Raw genomic sequence first — 18581 nt, 5'->3', positions numbered from 1 at the left:
CCATGGGTCTCGGGGTGAGGATGAGTATGGCCGGCACCTTCATGCATCCAACTCATATTTCCTTGGAGAGATGGACAAATTGGGAAAAACCCTTCACATCTGCAAGAGGAGCTCTTTTGGTTGAAGTGAAGACCAATATTTCCCCACTTTAGCTGGAAAATAAATACATGTAAGGAACCTACTTCCAAAACGAGGGAGAACATCAGGCAAAAAGAACTTGTGATAACGTTCTTAAGGCAAATTTTGCTCCCCTACCAATTCTCCCAACGTTTTTGCACCCGACCTCCTCTTTGTTACAGAACCAAACCACATCCAAGGGTGAACAGGATCCTAATGAGCTCTCATTAGCTAAACTTCCCAGCAGAACACTTCCAAAGAAATAAAGAAAGGTCAAAAGCTGCCGTCGGTAGAAGGAAAATATCAAAAGACTGGGAAACGGGCTAAGTTGTTAGTTTTCCTACTCAAAATCCAGAGCTTGTAAGGATCCACGCTGAGAAGTTGTACAATGCGGACCCAAGGAAAGGCCGTTGCATTAAATAAACCATAAAAGAAGTATAAAAGGTTAAGAACTGTTCGGTAATATCTTGTGATCCAATACAGCGGTTGATATGGGTAAAAAAAACACATTTTAAATGACAAACGCTTAGTCTGTAGAACACGAGGACCACTCACTGCGTCTTCTTCCATTGACTCTGCTCCAAAGGGGCACTGGCCACCTACCTCCAAACTGTCCGTGGGATTTCGGCCTTTGAGCAACGGTGAATTCACAGGTTTTGGGGATTATTATGAGGGATGAAAAGGCGAAAAGAGGGAACTCTCAGCCTTGGCTTAACCCACGGGAAAAAGCGAATAAGAATCTTTCAAACGCCGATGTCTAGACAGCACCGACGTCTTTGTCTTCGAGAAGAGGGATTAGGACAGAAATCTGGCTGTGCTGCTCCTCGTTTGATATCAAAGCTAGAAGACACTTGGGGCTAAAGGCCTGGCTCCCTCCCAGAAACTCCATTATCCTGAAGAAAAGGAGGTTTTAAGACAGGAAAGCAAGATTGCTGCCCAGCAGTCGCAGCAATTAAGCGAGACGTCTCGACGAAGAGTAAAAAAAGCACATTGGAATAGAACCCAAAGGCTCAAAAGAACAGGAGAAAGTAATTTGGGGAGTAGGCCAAGACTCCAGAGGGGGTTTACCTTGCCAGTTTGAGACTCAGCTCTGGAGACACACTCGACAAAGCCGACGGGCGAGATTCCGCCGATACCGCGGGCGACCCCGTCACGTCTGCCCGCCCAAGCACGGGTCGGGTATTGAAAGTGAAGGTTGGAAACCACGCGAGTACGGATCAAAAACATCAGGAATAAAAGGTGCCTTCTCCTTATACTAAAATATATCTATTTAAAAAACAGCTAAATATTTTGTATACCTGGTGTTATTCAGTTATTCGACATCTCAGCAATCTCAGCACAGTTCTCCGGAAGAACGCTGCAGTGGGCTTTATATGAAATTTTCAAGAAATCCCAGAATCCCAGAATGTCAGGGGTTGAAGGGACCTGGAAAGCTCATCCAGTGCAATCCCCCCATGGAGCAGGAACACCCAGATGAGGTTACACAGGAAGGTGTCCAGGCGGGTTGGAATGTCTGCACAGAAGGAGACTCCACAACCTCCCTGGGCAGCCTGGGCCAGGCTCTGCCACCCTCACCAGGAACAAGTTGCTTCTCAGATTTAAGTGGAACCTCCTGTGTTCCAGTTTGAACCCATTGCCCCTTGTCCTGTCACTGGTTGTCACTGAGAAGAGCCTGGCTCCATCCTCCTGACACTCACCCTTTCCATATTGATCCCCATGAATGAGTCCCCCCTCAGTGTCCTCTTGTCCAGCTCCAGAGCCCCAGCTCCCTCAGCCTTTCCTCACACGGGAGATGCTCCACTCCCTTCAGCATCTTGGTGGCTGCGCTGGACTCTCTCCAGCAGTTCCCTGTCCTGCTGGAACTGAGGGGCCACAGCTGGACACAATATTCCAGGTGTGGTCTCCCCAGGGCAGAGCAGAGGGGCAGGAGAACCTCTCTGACCTACTGACCACCCCCTTCTAACCCACCCCAGGTACCATTGGCTTCCTGGCCACAAGGGCCCAGTGCTGGCTCATGGTCACCCTGCTGTCCCCAGGACCCCCAGGTCCCTTTCCCCTACACTGCTCTCCAACAGCTCATTCCCCAACTTACACTGAAACCTGTATTCCTCCTATATCTCAATTCATTCCACTGTAGCTTGAACTTGTTTTTATTCGGCATCGCTATGATTCCACTCCCTCAATTACTGCACTATCTGAGCAGGTAATAGCCTTAAAATTGAATACTTGTTGGAGTTGAAATAGCTGGTGAGAATCTCCCAAATAAAATCCCTGTGACGAGGCTGCTGGGTAAAAATGGGTCTAATCGAATCCCAGATCATAGAAGAAACTTCAAAGATTCACTTCAAAGCGCTCCTTGCGCAAACAAAGCACTTGAGTCGATTTAATGCTTCTCATACCGCAATGAGCCATTTCCTTGGAGTGGGGAAGGAAAACAAACGACGGCGAGTCAAAGATCGAAGTATTTGCGGTCGCCGTGAAAAACCATCCTCGGGCTGCGGTTGTAGATGGGCTCAACTTTCCCAGCCGTACGGACACAGTACGAGGACCTGCACCCCGGTGGGCCCTACACGCTGCATTTATTTCTAAGGATGTGCTGACTGAGAGTTAAAAAGAAAACAGAAGCTCGAAGGTTTTCTATTTTCACCCAAAAATCTGTCTGATGAACAAGGTACACACAAGCAACTCACTGCCCAAGGACTCAGATGTGTTGGGCGAAGACAGAATCACGGAATAATGGGGTGATTGGGTTGAAGTGACCTCTGGAGATCATCCAGTGCAACCCACCTGCTCACGCAGGGTCACAGAGCAGATCACACAGGATCCCAGGGGGTTTGAATGTCTCAGAGAAGGAGACTCCACACCCGCTCTGGGCAGCCTGGGCCAGGCTCTGGCACCTCCCAGCACACAAGTTGCTGCTCATGTTCAGATGGAGCCTCCTGTGTTTCAGTCTGTGCCCGTTGCCCCTCACCCTGGCGTTGGGCACCACTGAACAGAGTCTGGTCCATCCTCTGACACCCACCCCGAGATCACACAGAATCACAGAATGGACTGGGTTGGAAAAGACCTCAGAGATCATCCAGTCCAACCCTTGGTCCAACTCCAGTCCGTTTACTAGATCATGGCACTAAGTGCCATGTCCAATCTCAGTTTAAAAACCTCCAGGGCCGGTGAGTCCAGCACCTCCCTGGGCAGCCATTCCACTGCCTGACCACTCTCTCTGCAAAGAATTGCTTTCTAATCTCCAGCCTCAATTTCCCCTGGCAGAGTTGAAGCCCATGGCCCCTTGTCCTATTGCTGACTGCCTGGGGGAAGAGCCCAATCCCCACCTGGCTAGAACTGCCCTTCAGGTAGTTCTAGAGAGTGCTGAGCTCAGCTCTAAGCCTCCTCTTCTCCAGACTAAACAAGCCCAGCTCCCTCAGCCTCTCCCCATTGATATTGGTCCCATTGAGCAGATCCCTCTCAGCTTCATTCCTCCAGCTCAACAGCCCCAGCTCTCTCAGTGTCTCCCATCACAATGATGCTCCAGACCCCTCAGTATCTTTGTGTCCCTTTGCTGGACTCTCTCCAGTAATTCCTTGTCCTTCTTAAACTGGGGAGCCCAGAACTGGACCCAGTACTCCAGATGCGGCCTCACCAGGGCAGAGCAGAGGGGGAGGAATCTCCCTGGCCTTATGGTCACACTCTTCCTAATGCAGCCCAGGTACCACTGGCCACAGGGCACGTTGGTATCTCACGGTCACCCTGTTGTCCCCCACAACTCCCAGGCTCTTCTCCACAAGCTGCTTCCCAGCAGCTCAACCCCAGCCCGTGCTGGTGCCAGGGGTTGATCTCCCCAGCTGCAGGACGCTGCACTAGACATAAAGCTCTTTCAAGCAAATGAAAATATTTTTCCTTGTCAGAATCTGAGCTTGGGCCTAAATCATTTCGCTTCTTCTCCGGGCAGGAGAATCAAGAGCAGCTCAAGGACGCGCGTTGTTCACCCTGCTCCAAGCACTGAGGATGTTCTCAGCTGCAGCACAAAAACAAACTCGGGAACCTTCACGAACTGACAGATAACTGAGGGAAAACCCAGCTCTTCAATATCTCTGCGCTGTTAAAGATTATTTGTCACTTTAGATTTGTCTGTGTTGCTGTCAGGAACCCAGATGGGCTCAAAGTGCAGTTTCAAGGCAGTTCCTGTTTCCCTGAATACGCAGAGAACGTTTATGGTTCAATATTCCCAAGTCCTCCACAAGCACCATCACCTCTCCACGTGCGTAGTTCCATTCCCAGATGTCTCACTTTCTATATTTAGCCATCGAACACACGCAGAGAATTTCTTCGAGGGTATAAACACACTATGAAACTTCTCCAAATGGTTTAAACGCCAATAAATAGGTAAATAAGCCCAAAGCAAAAGCAAGGCAGGGAGAATTCTCGTTGTGTTGTCTAAGACCTGTTATAACAGCTTCCTAATCCTGCCCCCAGTCCTCCCTAATCCCTTCATCAGTCTAATTAAACCCATTAAACATAATTCTGGAAATTGTGTTTCCACCGCAGTTCCTGAAGACAACTGGACAGATTCCAACAGGTCTCAGTTTAGGGTTTCGCAGGAAAGAGTAAATACCTATTTTAAGGTTTCTTGGAGAGAGTATTTTGAATAGATACAACGCTCCCGAAATAACGTGCGACTCTCATCATCTTACAGAATCACTCAAAATATTCTTTTACCTATTTTCCCTAGAGAAAAAAAGGTTTGAGATATTGGCATTGGAATGGCTGCCCAGGGAGGTGCTGGACTCACCGGCCCTGGAGGTTTTTAAGCTGAGATTGGACATGGCACTTAGTGCCATGATCTAGTCAATGGACTGGAGTTGGACCAAGGGTTGGACTGGATGATCTCTGAGGTCTTTTCCAACCCAGTCCATTCTGTGATATGATGAATTGATTCAATGACAAAGAAAAAAGGAGCTTCTTGAACACTGGTTTCCCGTGGATTCGTTTCTCATGTCCATTGACTTTGGTCAAGTAGAAACTCAAAATGAAGCTCTTCCCATGACTGGGTATTGATCACATCCCTGAAGATCTGCTGGTGCTTTGTGTGTAAGTACGCGTCACCAATTCATCCACTTCTAAAAAGTCGTTTTCCTTGAACCTGTGGTATTTTCATTGGACTCAGAAGAATTTCATCATGTTCTGAGACTTCTTCCCTTATCAGGCTTGCGAAGTTTGAAGAATGGAAATGCTCAGAGAGTATAAGACATAAGCCAAATTTCCCTAGGACAGCAGGTTTTAAGAAGAAATGGTTCAATCCTAATTATTCTTTTCAATCCCAATTATTGTTTTAAGTCTAACTCCCGCTTCTAAATGAATCTAAAACCGAACTCCCCATAGAATTAATTGCTCTGCCTTCCCAAGCACCCAGCTCTGGAAGTCTTCAGCTATCACTAATTTCCTCTTTTGTCATTATTTGATGGCAAAGAAGGAAGGAACCATTAAAAACTGTTTATATTATGAAAGAAAAAGCCAGAGAAAGAGCAAACAATGATAATTATGAGCAATAAGATGATACTCAGCTTGCAACGATCCTCCAGAAACAAAGACTAATTTGGTGGTGAAGCAACACACGCAGGTACGTATTATACTATTATACTTGGGCAGAAGGCACTTTTTATTGTTATTGCAACATCCTCTTCTGAAAGATCTGCTGGGGAACCACGTCCATCGTCTGCTTTGCCATATTATCTCCATGAGATAAACTGAAAACACATGGTGTAGTGTCAGGTATCCAAAATTTGACACTGTCGGATTTTTAAATTATTAAATTTTTAAATTACGATTTGTCAAAAATAAAATAATAAAATAAAAACAATCCTCATTTAACAAACAATACAGGTTTATTTCTACCTCCAGCCCTTTATTGGACCAGGCAAAATGATAATCACACTTCCCATAGAATAGTTTGGGTTGAAGGGACCCTAAAGCTCCCCCAGTGCCCCCCCTGCCATGAGCAGGGACATCTTCACCAGCTCAGGTTGCTCAGAGCCCCGTCCAGCCTGGCCTGGGATGTCTCCAGGGATGGTTCATCCACCTCTCTGGCCAACCTGGGCCAGGCTCTCACCACCCTCAGGGCCAACAATTCCTTCCTCATGTCTGACCTGAATCCCCCTCCTTTAGTTTCAAACCATCACCCCTTGTCCTGTCACAACAGGCCCTGCTCAAAAGTCTGTCCCCATGTCTACCTGCAGAGATCTCCAGCTGCTATTGGGTTTCTACTGGTGTAATTACTAGTGAGAGGAGAGGAAACCAAACACTATTATGCTTTCAAAGCTGCCAAACCTCGAAGTGGCCTACAAAGAATGTCAGACAACTTCACAGTGCAAACATCCTTCCAAATACAAATTACAACAGAAGACATCAGTATGTCATTATTCACTCTTAGAAGCACAGAATCATTTTGGCTGGAAAAGTCCCTCAAGATCATCGAGTCCAACCACAACCCACCCCTGTCCCTGCCCCATGTCCTGAGAACCTCATGTCCGTCTGTCCAACCCTCCAGGGATGGTGACTCCACGTGTACCACACAAAGCACACGAGGCAGCACTGGAGGTTCCACACGGGGCATCTCTCAGCTCTTTAATCACAAGCACATTTGGATGGAAACCCGGCCCAACCCGGGAGCACCGTTCTTCTCATCGAACAGTTATGTGATAATATCTAAGACAGAAGGGTGCCCACAGCTCATAATAAACCCCCTGGATCCCGTCCCTGTAAATCTAAGGGTATCAAGTCATCACATCCACATGTTAAAAAGAATATTTCTCCATTAAAATATATGGAAAGTTCTGGCCAATTGCTTTATAACTTTATTGCTTATTATAATTGTCCAGGGCTCTTGCTCTTCAAGGCCAAACACTGTATTTCACGCTGAAGCATAATTATAAAATCTAGCGAGAAAAAAACAGAGATACAGACCCTTAAAGCAGCTTGGGCAAAAATCAAAGGCCCACGAAGGGCAAAATCAAAAGTTGGCTCACGCCAACTCTATTCTTTGTGCAGCCAACCGAGGCTAATTAATGCTTTTAATGTCAGTTTACCCCTTTTAGGCACTATAAATCAGAACACGCGGCTTTTATGAGCTCACAAAAGAACCTGCAGAAGGTGTAGCTGATTAACCCAACTCACAAATTCATAAAGAGAAACAGGCATGTTTAGCAGCGTTGCGTGCGACGAGCGGAATGATCTGCAGGCTGTACACAGAGAACATTCATTTATCAATACAAACAAGGCTGGCATGCTGGGAAGAGGTGGTGAATTATACATCTGAATGAAAAGCCGCTATTTCCAGCGCGGCTGCTGTGAGAGCAGGGACGTGGAGCGAACGCTGCGGGACGGCGCTGCAGAAAGGTGGAGGAACATGGTGGATGTTTCCCTATAACCTCATCTCAGGCACAGCGGCTGCAAGAGCCGAGCGTGCTGTGGCGCTTCATCAGCAGGAGGAGATAAACTGGTCCTCGAGGAGATCTCTGACCATCGCCTGTTTGGCAAGGACCTTCAGGAGCTTCTCAGGGGGTCCTGTCCTTGTTTGTCTGCACCACTTCAAGAGTTCTCATAGAATAAGATCACAGAATGGTTTGGGTTGAAGGGACCTTCAAAGCTCCCCCAGTGCCACCCCTGCCATGAGCAGGGACATCTTCACCAGCTCAGGTTGCTCAGAGCCCCGTCCAGCCTGGCCTGGGATGTCTCCAGGGATGGTTCATCCACCACCTCTCTGGCCAACCTGGGCCAGGCTCTCACCACCCTCAGGGCAACAATTTCTTCCTCATGTCCAGCCTGAATCTCCCTCCTTTAGTTTCAAACCATCACCCCTTGTCCTATCACAACAGGCCCTGCTCAAAAGTCTGTCCCCATCTTTCTTATCGGCCCATTTTAAGTCCACTCTAAGGTCTCCCTGCAGCTTCTGTTCTCCAGCTGAACACCCCAACTCTCTCAGCCTGTCCTCCCAGCAGAGCTGTTCCAGCCTCGCATCATTCCTGTGGCTCCTCTGGCCCCTCTCCAGCAGGTCCATGTGTGTCCTGTGCTGAGGACCCAGAGCTGGACCAGCACTGCAGGGGGGTCTCACCAGAGCGGAGCAGAGGGGCAGAATCCCCTCCCTGCACCTGCTGCTCACGCTGCTGGGGATGCAGCCCAGGACACGGGTGGATTTTTGTTGCACTCTCTACACCGCTCAGGGCAATATCCATAGATCACTTTAATACATCACATAAGCTTATAGATAAAGAGTCGGCCCAGCGCATCTTGGAAAGCCTGGTGTCAGAGATCCTCTCTGCTGCTTACATCCATAAACCTTATTAAAATCTTCATTTGTTTTTAAATCAGTTTTTGACAGTTTCTCTCTTTCCTTGTTATGGGAGATGTCATCTTCCCAACAACGCCTCACCCCTCATTCCTCTAACAATTACTGTGTATCAGCACTATTGAGCCATAAAGAATCATGAAGCCGCTTTGTCAATAAAATGATTCGTGCGGGGACCCGCAGCCACAGTTCATGTGTGTGTGATGAGCTGCTGACTCCGACCGACACAAAACACTGAGCCAAAAACATTTTAAAAGGGGTTTTTTAAGGGAGGAGACCTGACTAAGAGAAGCATTTGCAAGAATGCTGCTTAGGATGAAATGCTGGGTCATTAATCTTTATAAATTAATTACGTTACCCAGGGAAGAAGGTTCCCTATGTGATACGGTACAGAATATTTAGGTACATCACGGAGGGGGTTTCCATTCCGGCGTTGCACTAATGAACACAAAGGAAAACAAAACGTCTCAGGAAGTGAAAATTCCCCTGAAGCAGAATGGGCAAAGTAATTACAGACCCCAAAGCCCTCCAAACCCCAGAGTATCTGTGACTAGCATAGGAAAGAGGGACGCATAGAAACATTATGATTGGAAAAGCTCCTCAAGATCAAGTCCAGCCATTAAACCAACACTCCCACTGCCCCATGTCCTGAGAACCTCATGTCCGTCTGTCCAGCCCTCCAGGGCTGGTGACTCCAGCACTGCCCTGGGCAGCCTGTTCCAATGCCCCACAGCCCTTTGGGGAAGAAGTTTCTCCTCTCAAACCCACCACCTGAATCAGAAAACCCGCAACCTCAAGCTGAGAGTCTCAGCCGTTCTCTCCTCAGCTACTCGCTTCAGCTCTTTGAACATCAGGCTGAGATATCTCCAAATTAAAGAGTGCTGAAGCAACAGACAACATTCCCAGCCCCAGTTTAAGCTCCATCTACTCACACACAACTGCAGCGCAGATACGGTCACAACAAGTCATGTGGAGGAGCAGCTTGATCCCAACTCGGAACCACGTGTGTCACGGAGCACACACAAACCCACTAAAATCCACAAAATGTTCAAATTATTCAAAAGGCTACATTTTAAGCCACTGCTCGTGTTCTAATATGACATATTCACCTCCTCTAAGCATGACGCAAAGGAAAGAAGGGAACACTAACCACTGCCCTTGGTATCAACATCATTAGACTCCACTAGAAAGAAGGGAAAGGGATCTGCCTCCACTCTTCAAATAATCCTGTAGTGTCTCATAAGGACCCTGGGACCTCCATGGAACCACAGAAGGGTTGAAGGGACCCTAAAGCTCCCCCAGTGCCCCCCCTGCCATGAGCAGGGACATCTTCACCAGCTCAGGTTGCTCAGAGCCCCGTCCAGCCTGGCCTGGGATGTCTCCAGGGATGGTTCATCCACCACCTCTCTGGCCAACCTGGGACAGGCTCTCACCACCCTCAGCACAAACAATTCCTTCCTCATGTCTGACCTGAATCTCCCTCCTTCAGTTTCAAACCATCGCCCCTCTCCAACAGGCCCGTGTCTTGTTCTGCAGACACCAGAGCTGGACATAGTCCATAACTTGTCTGAACAGAAACCAAACTCCCCATCATGTTGTCTGAAAGGAAATCTATACTGCAAAACAGAACTGGCAATTCAAGACAACGTAAGCTCTGTGAACAAAGGATTTACTCACGCAGAAGAAAAGAAAACCACGAAGCGAGGTAGTTGTGCCCCAAGAGCTGAGAAGGATCCATCATCTGCTGACGAGATGTTTCACCTCAGCTCTGGGTTTGGTGCATTCCCCACCCAATAAAACCCAGTAAAAACCCAGTAAAAACCCCACCAAACTGGCACAAACGCTCAGGAGACTGAAGATCCGAAATTTTCCGTATTTGTTTAGAAACGCTGAGGTGAAGGGAGCAAAAGCGGATTATAAAGTCCAGGCCTGGTTAAGCACACGCCAAATTCCACTCGTGCACGCTGTATAGAAACCGGCCCCATGTAAAAGCACATTGAAAAATATTTACATCAAACCAAACCATTACACAGATAAGAGAGGTATTTTTAGACACACATGGATTTTACACACACATTAACTATTGGATTGCTGGAATTCCTCTCGGGATTTGGGGGACAGGAAACAACCTAAATGAACTAAGTTAAGAGCTCGGACACATGCACGTTTCAAGATATTAACTCCATTTATTCCACTCTTTAATTCCTGAACACCATCATGAGTCTAAAAGGGGGAGGTTTGATCCAAAATAAAGACACCCAAAAAGCCAATGTTTGACGTGGCTGCTGGAGCCCCCAAGCAGGGCAGTCACAGCCTGAAGAGAACACCCGAGGAGAAACCTCCATCAACTTGAAGAAGACAACCAGTGTCTCGTCATCCAAACCTCCCCAAGCTCCATCGGTTCGTCTCTCAAGGTCTCCAGGAGCTCAGACACCCAAAGATTCAACTTAAATTTCTTAACCTGGAGCACAATTGGAGCGGGAGCCCCTTGGACCAGAAGCTTTCTCATGCAAAGCCAACACTTAACGGCGTATTATTACTTGAGAAAACATCTTGTCTTCTAGATTTTCCACCACTGCCGGTCCCACTTCTCCAGTCTGAGTCCCCATCTCTCTCCCACCCTCAGCTATGCCCTGGGCCTCAGTATCTCATGACCAGAAAAATCAGTGTTGCCCCAACTGTGTCTAATACCTCAGCTTGGGGGGCAGAAAAAGGGGACAGAAACAGCATAAAGATGTCCCCCGCCTTTTTATTTTCTTTATCCTTTTTTCCAGCATGATATTCAACAAAAAGGGAGGTGGAAAGGGGCGCGTCGTCGTTGCTTCAAGGTTGGTACAAAGGGAGTAAAGCTTTTCTGAAATGCTCAGCACTTTCCGTTCCGTCTGTGAGAGTGGGTCCGAAGATGGAGCGGTATTTGCCTGACCATCGCCATCGAGAACTTAGAGAACTGAAGCCCTGACAGAAAGAACAGATGGACAATGACTTGGAGAGAGGCCCGAGGAGAAGCATTGTGTTGCACTGTTTCTCTGATATGGAGGGGCTGCTACTAACAGTGGCTGCTGTGTGGACTTTGCCTGCTTCTCCAGCCAAACCAGCCCCCGCCTCCTGAAAGCTGTTGTTATGAGGGTCTCATCAACCCAGGGACAAGAGCTGCCGTTCACAAGATGTGTTCTCACCTGCAGCCTCAGTCACACGTGTCCCTCACCTGCTCCCCAAACAATGGCCAACAACAAGGAGCATGCCCAGGAGCTCACCAAGGGTCCTGAGGTCACCCAATGGACCAGAGGAAGACCCTGAATGCTGGACACGTAAGCGTTGGCAAAAGAAAGAATGAATCTTTTGAGCCTGCGCAGTACAAGCCTGGGTTGCGAAATCAAGGTGGAGACTGGCCTGAAACAATGGGAGCAAGGGGGGGTGAAGAAGCATAAAAGGTGACTCCAGAATGGACACCGTTGAAGATCTTCCCACTAGAGGATCCTGAACCACGATGGAGGACCGGCCGGACTCCACAGGACCGGAGACCAGAGGGACGCTTCTGGAACTCGACTGGTGATAAACGCAACCTCATTTCTCATCTTTACTTCTACTTTTTCTCCGTTTCTTTCCCCTTTTCTTACTCTATCGCGTGCCGCTTTACAGGCAAATTAATAAAGTAACACTGCTTCATTGAATTATGACCCCTTGGCATTTTGGTCACCTTAATTTTGCGCTCTGAGATCAAGGTAAAAGCACCATCGCGAGTCCATCGCCGAATGGAACGCGACACCGTCCCACCTAAGACGGGTTGAGGTGCCAAGGGTGGGATGAGGAAGAAACAATAACCAGATTCTCTCCATACTGGTATCTCATCGGGGCTAGATTTTCCCCCCAAAACAGGGCTGGAATGCTTCTACGTGCTAAAATATTGAGAGGATCGGCGGATCCAAGAGCAGCCGCCAGCGCCGTTCTCGTCTGTCAGCATCTGGTTTTCAGCAAATGTGACTTGAGTGGGAGCGGAACGCTCAGTGGGTATCCTGGCAGCTGACATTTAAAGTTCATGTTACTAAGTGTGCAGCAAAACATTTAAAATGGGAAAGAAAAACAGAGTCAAGCCTGGTTTTTCCACAACCCTGCACCAAAACAGCTGGATTGGGTCGGGCTGACACGGTGTCTTCTCCGCAGCAATAACTAAGTGGGAATCCCTGATATCTAGGGACCCACAGCAATGTTTGGCTGGTGTAATTTCCAGCCCGTAACCGTGTGCCGCACGGGGATTTGCTGGAGTGGTCCGTTCGTATTTCATCGCTAGCTGTATCCCACGTTATACCACTTTTATATTTGATGTTCTGATCTATAAACACCCAGAGGGCTTGACCCGATCAGGTCCCGCAATGCCAGGCGCCGTACACCAAAATAAATACTGCAGGTAGAACCTGCTCCAACCAATTTACAGACCACGTTACACAGTTTATACTCTACAAAAATGTTCTTGGCTTTCTTTTGTGAAAGGCCGCAATATAAACTATTAGAAAATAATTTGCCTGTCGACAGACAAATGACAGAAACTTATACCAGGAATCACACCCACTGATTTTGGCCCAGCCAGGGAACACTTAATATAAAACAAAAATAGTGCTTAATATAAAACAAAAATGAATTATTTACTAGGAAGATATTAAGGCTAATAAACACTAAAAAAACCTCCCGTAACTCTCACAGTTCTTTATAGGAGCAGCACATACCTACTGCGTGTTCTACCCCAATCTGCTGATTACCGCGGGTTTATTAACCTTATAAATCAACACACTAAAATAAGCGTCGCTGGAGCTTCAGCTCTTCTTGACCTGGAAATTTCTTGCTTGGTTTAAAAGGTAACGTGACTCTGTACCAAAGTTCATGTACCACAAACAAGAGCCCGAGCCGTACCGAACACCAATGCTTTTTAATCAACGCTTGCGACCTCCGCGGCGTCCCAACCGCATTGTGTCTGCGGAGGGAAACGAGGCGTTTGGAGCGATATCTCAACTCCGAGCGCTACGGTTGAAGGAGACACGTAAAATATGAATCGCTACCTCTTGGCGAGTTTTCTTGGGCTGGAGATGACGCGGAGAGCGGTTTGTCTACGGCTGGGGAGTCTTCACAGCATTCCACGGCTCTGCAATCGAGAGAGAAAGAGACACGCGTCAGGCTCCACGTCGGAAAACACGGGTTTTATTACCAAAGAGCGGGTTTTATCTCCGCCGGAGTGAAAGGAGGAGCAGGGACGTGTAAGAAATGCGGTGGGAGAAGGAGGAGCAATGGGGACACGGGATAAAAAGAGGGGAAGGATACGGGCGGGATGGTGTGTTATCTGCCGCTCACGTTTCCTACCCGCTGTCATTAAGCACACAGAGAGACAGTTAAATACATATTTACCATGCCTCTCTTACAAATAAATACCTCAATTTGCCTTCCTATAAAAATACCAACAACATATTTTTCCATCACTGTAGGTAAAGGAAGACAGCAAAGCCATTCAACATTTACACCTTCAAATCAAGACACAAAGTCTTTCTGCGGTTACACGCTACAGCTCAACGATTCGGGGTGGAATACACGGCGAGTCTTGCACAAAGTTTACATCACAGAATCCCAGAATCCAGAATGTGAGGGGTTGGAAGGGCCCTGGAAAGCTCATCCAGTGCAATCCCCCCATGGAGCAGGAACACCCAGATGAGGTTACACAGGAAGGTGTCCAGGTGGGTTGGAATGTCTGCACAGAAGGAGACTCCACAACCCCCTGGGCAGCCTGGGCCAGGCTCTGCCACCCTCACCAGGAACAAGTTGCTTCTCAAATCTAAGTGGAACCTTTTGTGTTCCAGTTTGAACCCATTACCCCTTATCCTATCATTGGTTGTCACCAAGAAGAGCCTGGCTCCATCCTCCTGACACTCCCCCTTTAGATACCTGTAAACATGAATGAGTCACCCTTCAGTCTCCTCTTGTCCAGCTCCAGAGCCCCAGCTCCCTCAGCCTTTCCTCACACGGGAGATGCTCCACTCCCTTCAGCATCTTGGTGGCTGCGCTGGACTCTCTCCAGCAGTTCCCTGTCCTGCTGGAACTGAGGGGCCACAACTGGACACAATATTCCAGGTGTGGTCTCCCCAGGGCAGAGCAGAGGGGCAGGAGAACCTCTCTGACCTACTGACCACCCCCTTCTAACCCACCCCAGGTACCATTGGCTTCCTGGCCTCAAGGGCCCAGTGCTGGCTCATGGTCACCCTGCTGTCCCCAGGACCCCCAGGTCCCTTTCCCCTATGCTGCTCTCCAATAGGTCATTCCCCAACTTACACTGGAACCTCATTTTTACTGAAGTTCTCAGAATCACCAATTGCAGGAAAGCACCACCAGACCATCTGAGATGGAGAGAAACCAAAATCCTCCCCACTGATGCACAAACATCCGGATATTAATAAACCCAATGCTGTTGCTACCAAGAGCATAAAGCACCCAAGGAAACAGCTCCATTTCCATTTCTACAGGTGCTTCACTTCTGGATTTCCACCTCATATTCATATTCCTTGCTTGGAATTGAATCCTGGTTGTAGGCTTTTTCACTCGCTTTTCCATCCCGCGGTTCAACAATGTAACGACTTGAAAACATATCATCAAGTATCTCCAGGAGAAAAGAGAAGGGGTGAGCGAATTTGACTTGACGAATCTTGACAAATCTCATCACATCGAGCTCCACGGAGGCAAACTGAGTCTCTCTTTGAGCACATTCTGTATCCTGGCGCTTCGGGAGGTACCAAATATACCACAGCCCGGTTTGAACTGCCTTCCAGGAATACACACAAGTCATCGCTCAACAAGACATGGGCTGGAGTTTCAGTTCCAAGAGCTCCAGTAATGGAGAAAATTCAACTTTTGTTCATCTTGAGCTGCTGAAGAAAGCGAGAGAAGTTCAGTCCCCACCTCCCATTCACCCTGTTGGTGGGATCCTGCTTTAGCATCAGTTCCTTCTTGTGTTGTGCTGCCACACAGACACTCACCAGAATCACCCTTTGGGGGGTTTTTTTGGTCCTTTTTCTGTTTTCTTTGACCAGAAGTCAAAATGATTAGGTTTATAATCACTGGCTATTATTATTGCAGAGAGAAGCTGTGATGAGCTGCATGGAGATGGAGATGGGGATGGGATGGAGATGTGGATGGAGATGGAGATGAGGGTGGGGATGGGGATGGGAATGGGGAGGGAGAGGGGGATGGGGAGAGGGATGGGGAGGGAGAGGGGGATGGGGAGAGGGATGGGGAGAGGGATGGGGAGGGGGGTGGGGAGGGGGGTGGGGAGGGGGGTGGGGAGGGGGATGGGGAGGGGGGTGGGGAGGGGGGTGGGGAGGGGGGTGGGGAGGGGGGTGGGGAGGGGGATGGGGAGGGGGATGGGGAGGGGGATGGAGATGGGGATGGGGATGGGGATGGAGATGGGGATGGGGATGGGGATGGAGATGGGGATGGAGATGGGGATGGAGATGGGGATGGAGATGGGGATGGAGATGGGGATGGAGATGGGGATGGGGATGGAGATGGGGATGGGGATGGAGATGGGGATGGGGATGGAGATGGGGATGGAGATGGAGATGGGGATGGAGATGGGGATGGAGATGGGGATGGAGATGGGGATGGAGATGGGGATGGAGATGGGGATGGAGATGGGGATGGGGATGGGGAGGGGGGTGGAAATGATGATCCATCAGACAGTGCAGCCCTCAGCTGCCATACAAAAACAGGTCGTAAATGGTCAGAATTTAACAGAAATCACTCAAACGAGTACAAACACAACAGAAATCTTGTCTCGCATCCATCTTTCTCTTAACTCCAGCGCATGAGAAGGTGCAAGACGTAAATTCAAGAGAAGCCGCATCCTTACGCTCTCACTTGGCACTGTAACCCCATTGTCCTAAAATATATATTAAAATATATTAAAGAGGGACAACGTGATACATGAGGAGGTATTGATTTGGAAAATTAAGGGAAATAGCACAAGCCTGGCGCCTTTTCTGCAACATCTGAATCTACGAAGAGGTTAGAGAGGTGAAGAAAGATCACCTTAGTGTTTTATTATGAAAGTCCTTCAGTCACCTGAAGCATCTCGAAATCAAAAGCATCGTCATCCAGCAGACAAGTCCCTATGGAGACAATATTATTACTGCTCCCTTGTGGCATTAGGGAAGTGAAATGTTGACCTCACACCGGCAAACACCGATGGAAAGCTAGAACCCATGTCCCATAGCAAAGGTGGAGCTCCAAGTGACCCGGTTATTGAGCTGAGAATGTAAGTGGAACTGGTTGAAAAAATTCTATATATTTTCTGAAATCAAATATGGAAAGAACACAAGGAGAAATATTTCTAGAATCAGAGAATCGTTTTGGTTGGAAAAGACCTTTAAGGTCATCGAGTCCAACCATTAACCCAACACTGTCAAGGCCACCACTAAATCATGTCCCTAAGAACCTCATCTCCGCATCTTTTAAATACCTCCAGGGATGCTGTTTAACTGTTTTTCCTCAATCTGCTAACAAAAAATGCTTTCACAGTCTATGTTATTGGTCTTCTTATTTATTTTAAAGTCATGATCTGGATATTAGAGGGTCTGGAAGAGATGGTGGAACCGTCTCCAACTACCCATCCACCAGAAGGATCCTCAGTGGGCAGCCAGGAAGAGTCAAGATGGATGAAGAAGCAGCTGAGATGTACGAAAAAGGTAGAATCATAGAATAATAGAATATTTTAGGTTGAAGGGACCTTCCCAGCTCCCCCAGTGCCACCCCTGCCATTAGCAGGGACATCTTCACCAGCTCAGGTTGAGGAGGTTGAGATGGGGTTGAAGTCGGGTGAAGGAGGTTGAAGAGGTTGAGGTTGAGTGGGGGAGGTTGAGTTGAAGAGGTTGAGGTTGTGTCTGTAGAATCTTGGAAGGGTTTGGGTCGAAGGGACCTTCCCAGCTCCCCCAGTGCCCCCCCTGCCATGAGCAGGGACATCTTCACCAGCTCAGGTTGCTCAGAGACCCGTCCAGCCTGAAGGTCCTTTGACAGAGCTTGGGAGGTTCTTGTTTGTTGGTGTCAAAGGATTTGGTCCCGTTTGGGGATTTTTTAGAGACACAAGATGTTGCTAAACCTTTTCTCCTCACACATTTTTCACCCTCTTTTGTTTGTACTCCCCATTTTTGCAACCGCAATTGGAAAACCATCTCAGTTGGGCGTCAAGACTCTTCCAGCTCCTGCCGACTGGTTTTGACTTCCTACCAACCCACGTCAACTCCTTCTTTTCTAAAGCCAAAGTTGCCCCAATATGCTGAATAAATTCATTAATGCTGAATACATTCTGCCCAAGTTTCCCATTAACTTCTAATTTGCTAATTATACGGTGACATGCCGTAGATTTTAAAGCAATTTACCTCCATCAAATTGAGCAAAGAAACCCAACGTGGTTCTTGCCATGAAGTCCTTCCCCTCCTATTTTCTTCTCGGTGTGAAAAACTTCAAATCATTTAATGTTTCCTTATCAAATTACTGCAGCCACTTGGTAAAAATAACTTGTTCCCAAATATCTTCATCAACTATATGCGGTATTTCACGCAGCAAAACAATATTTTTCATTCTCATTCTATCTTCCTATGACCAATATTTAGTACCAATATTTAGTTTTAGTACCTACACCATTACGATGTTCCTATTACAATTATTCTCCTGCAATTGTCTTTTTCTACCCGTTACTTTTGTTCTTCCTCCTGTCAAATTGGACTCCAGTGGTAGAAGCTGGGTACATGCATTGTAAAATAGATGAAGAATTAATTAGAACATGGCTATTAAAAAACCTGCCTTGGTAGATAGCAGATCGTTATGATAAAAGTGTTGGCGTAATTCATTTAAAAACATACTCCACAGCTACTTATCAAATGAAGATAAAAACTTGAAGTGTCTGACATGCTGGGGAGTAAAAATACAGCATTCTCCACCGACAAAATTACTTTATTCAGTTGGACAGCACTGCAAAACTTTCCTCGTGAGCCAATTTTACGTCTCAAAAACCTTCCGTACCGCTCGTATCTCTTCAATCGCATGGGGCATTTGCCGAGATTGGGGTTTTTTAAGAAAGAGGAAAACATTAGGAGCT

At 47.7% G+C, this 18581-nt stretch overlaps 1 protein-coding gene across 3 annotated transcripts in view; it reads right to left on the bottom strand.

The window, feature by feature from the left end:
• Positions 1-18581, bottom strand: part of FAM168A (family with sequence similarity 168 member A) — a 205469-nt gene that overhangs the window by 136787 nt on the left and 50101 nt on the right. For all 3 annotated transcript variants that reach the window (XR_010473854.1, XM_065069685.1, XM_065069794.1), the window contains exon 2: positions 13507-13589. The gene's annotated coding sequence lies outside the window, so the exon portion shown is untranslated. The remainder of the gene's footprint in view (positions 1-13506; positions 13590-18581) is intronic.

The sequence above is a fragment of the Columba livia genome, chromosome 1 (assembly GCF_036013475.1).
Source record: "Columba livia isolate bColLiv1 breed racing homer chromosome 1, bColLiv1.pat.W.v2, whole genome shotgun sequence".
Lineage (NCBI taxonomy): Eukaryota > Metazoa > Chordata > Aves > Columbiformes > Columbidae > Columba > Columba livia.
This window is presented reverse-complemented; position numbering and strand designations above follow the sequence as displayed.